This window comes from Tupaia chinensis, unplaced genomic scaffold (genome assembly GCF_000334495.1).
Source record: "Tupaia chinensis unplaced genomic scaffold, TupChi_1.0 Scaffold000548_1, whole genome shotgun sequence".
In the NCBI taxonomy this organism is placed as follows: Eukaryota; Metazoa; Chordata; class Mammalia; order Scandentia; family Tupaiidae; genus Tupaia; species Tupaia belangeri.
Genome location: NW_006160060.1, coordinates 330,169 through 333,712, shown reverse-complemented (window position 1 = coordinate 333,712; position 3,544 = coordinate 330,169). Strand labels below are relative to the sequence as shown.

General features: G+C 48.7%; 1 protein-coding gene across 3 annotated transcripts in view; it reads left to right on the top strand.

The window, feature by feature from the left end:
* Positions 1-3,544, top strand: part of NCAPH2 (non-SMC condensin II complex subunit H2) — an 11,144-nt gene that overhangs the window by 403 nt on the left and 7,197 nt on the right. The window lies entirely within an intron of this gene.

Genomic DNA, 3,544 nt, shown 5'->3' with positions numbered 1-3,544 from the left:
GTCATTTTCCTTTCAGTTACTGTGTGTATGTTTGTGTGTTTGAGGGATCTGGCTCACGATGTTCAAGGGGTTTCTTGGCCTTTCAAAGCAGCTTCAAGTGAGTGTCGTGTTCCGTCTCTAGGATTTAATCTTCTGTGTCTGTTAAGGGATACCACACTAAACCTCTCTTATGGGGTGTGGCCTCACCGCAGTTTCTTTTCCTCCATTTCTGCACGCTGTCAAGTTTGGGGCACACAAACCCCACTCGTTTTTCAAGCCGCTGGGGTTGGATTAGAAGTGAGCTGGGCGATAAGGAATCTTAAGTGTTGCCAGAGGACCTCCTCCACTGTCCGAACTTTCTGAGTAGCTGGGACCACAGGCATGGGCCACCACCACGCCTGGTTTTTAGGGTGGGTGTGGAATTGATCCAGTCCTCCCATGTGGCCTCAGCCTGTGGAGCAGCAGCCTCTTTACTGGGGTACTTGGCTCCCCCCCTTTCGTTTTCTACACAGCTACCAGAATGCTTTTTAATTTTTTTAAAGTTTATCTAATTTATTCTTTTTTTTTTTAATTAAAGAGGTTATTGCCTTAGGTTACATGTATTTGCTGGAGACAGAAACAGTGAGAGGGAAAGTGAGAAATCACCTCCTGGGGAGATGGCCATACCACAATCCCTTCCCCATTCTCCTGGGATCTTGGGCACACATGCACCATGACCAAGAGAGGGACAGAGTGAGAGAGTGAGAGTGAGAAAAGAAGCTGCCAGGTTTGGGACTCAAACGACAGGCGGCCATGTGAGAAACCAGCAGCTTTAATGACCATGCCACCTGCTGGCCCCGACCCCTTCTTCTTTAACAAAAGTTTATTCTTAACTATACAACAGGCTCCAGGACAAAGCAGTTCTAGCTGTAGGTGGCAAAAGACAATATGGCAGAGAATCCACATTTAGCATCACCATTGCTTCAGGCACAAAAAACAGCTTACTTTTGGCCACATTTCTTAGTTCCATCTATGGCCAAGGAGGCCCTTCCCTGGCCTTTGCTTTTAGCTCCTTGAGCTTTCCCCACCCCCAAGAGGGGATATGCGGTTCCCAGAGAGGGAGATAGAGGGAAAAGAAGAAAGCGCTCCCCAATTGGGCATGGTCATACTGCAATCCCTTCTCCCTTATTTCACTGTCCTCTCTGTATTTTGAACTTGTTTGTGCACACACCTGGCGTTTTTCAAGCCGTGCAGTTGCCCATGTGGGATCTGGATACAGGAGACTGCCGAGTCAGATCACAGGGTTGGACCAGCTTCTGGAGCTTCTGCTCCTCTTTTTGTTTATGCTCGAAGTCTCATTTTCCTTATCCATCTCCTTGGGCTGTTTCAGGCTCTTCTTGTCATCTTCATGGCTAGACATCACGCCTCCCCTAATTTTTTCTTTCATGAAAGAAAGAGATACACACACAGGTACCCTTGTCAGCATCTCACCACACCAAGACTCCCTGCAAACTCCAGTGTCCTAGCCAGCCAGGATCACAGGTGCTCAAGGAGGGAGTGCCTGACATATTCAAGACAACCTGGGATCCAAATCTGGGCTTCCATGTGACTCAAGCCTCGTGCAGTGGCACACCATTGCCACCATAGTTGGACTGAGAATATTTTTCTAACAGATTGCAACATCCTTCCCTTTCATCTATTTACTTATTTGTTGTGTTGAGTGGCTGTTGTGGGCTGAGAAAACAACACAATAAGCTCTGAGAGAAGAGGCAAGTAAAGCAATGGGTAATCCTGCTCTGGCGGGACCTTCTGTTCTTGGGGGAGCAGGCCCTAGGAAGTAACCACATGGGGTTGTAATAAATACAATGCATGGGGCCAGCAGGTGGCATGGTGGCTAAGGGTGCTGGACTCCCACAGGGCCGACCACGGTTCAAGTCCTGGACCTGGTAGTTTGCTTTCTCACTTTCCATCTCTCTCGCTTCCGCTCATTCTGTACCTCTCTAGTCAAATTAAAATAAATAAATAAATAATTAAAAAAATATATATCATGCATTTTGTGCCTGCTTGTGCTAAACACTATTTTGAGTACTTTACACAAACACGTGATTGATTGAGGTGTTAGGGAGGTTGAGTGTGTGTCCATGGCTGCTGGGGGCTGAGCAGGGCCCCCCTCCCCAATCACATGTGCCCTGGATAGACACAGCCTGATAAAAAATTTGAAAGAAAATTTTAGACTTCTCTGAAGTGTTTGACTAGGGGAATTTTTGTTTGGGATGAGTAGTTACCTAGTCACACTGAGTTGAACAGTGTTCCAGGCAGAGGGCACGTTGCATCTGATGGTTCTGAGGTGGGAAAGTGCTTAACAGAGGGCCTGGGGTGGGGGGGGCTGTGTTGTGAACTGAAGAGGGTGGGAGGCTGAAAGGGAGGCCGGCCTTAAGGGCTCTGTTTAGGCTTTTGTTTTTTTCTCCTAAGAATGGCAGAAACCATGAGGGTTCTGAGCAAGAGAAGGAAGCACTGTCAGCGTGTGAACACTAGGTGGGGCTGGCCCCATAGCACAGCAGTTAAGCTCTGTATGTGGGGAGCCAGAGCCCACTGTGGCCCAGCTACAGTGGCTTGAAAAACGTGCTATTTGAGGGAACCAGCAGTTAGCGTAATGGCTATGTCGCTTGACTCCCACGTAGTCGACCGCGGTTCACGTCCAGGACCTGGTGGCTTAAAACTCACGCCGGGTGCGTGTGCGTGTGTGCCCAAGATCCCGAGAGGAAAATGGAGGATTGCGGCGTGACCATCCCCCCTGGGGGGTGATTTCTCACTTTCTGTCTCTATGTCTCTGTCTGTCTGTCTGGCGAGCGCACGCACCCTATAGCGAAAATCTCTCCAAAAACAAACAAAAAAAACAAACAAAAAACGTGCTATTTGTGTGTGTCCATCCCAAATCCCAATGGGATGGAAAAACGGGGAAAAAGGGTTGTATGTCCCATTGTCTCTCATTCTCAATCTGATGAGTGCATACACCCTCTAGCAATGGAAAAAAGATTAAGTGTGGGACCAGCAGATGGCATAATGGTTACATTGCTGGACTTCCACGTAGTCCACTGCAGTTTGAGTCCTGGACCCAGCAGCTTTGGGTGGGTGTGTGGCCACCCCCGGGCGGGAGTGATTTCTCATTTTCAGTCTTTTCGTCTCTCTGTCTCTCTGGTGAGCACTTATGCGTATAGCAAAAATCTCTTAAAAAAAAAAAAAAAAAGAAAAGAAAAAAGATTAAGTGTGGGGCCAAGCAGGTGGCATGGAGTTTAAGGTGGCTGCGTCCCACATGGCTGACCACAGTTAGAGTCCCAGACCCGGCAGCTTGAAATCACACCAGGCGCGTGTGTGTGCGTGCCCAAAACCCCAAGGGGAGAGTAGAGGAAAAGGAATTGCAGTATTGCCACCCACCTGGGGAGTGGTTTCTCACTTCCCCCCTCTGTCTCTTTTATGGCAAAACCTAAAAAAACACTTAAGTGGGAGGGGAGGAGAGGGTGGGAAGAGTCCCATGAGTGCAGAGGACTGGGACAGTGCAGTGGAGGGGGCTGCGCATGGATTCAGC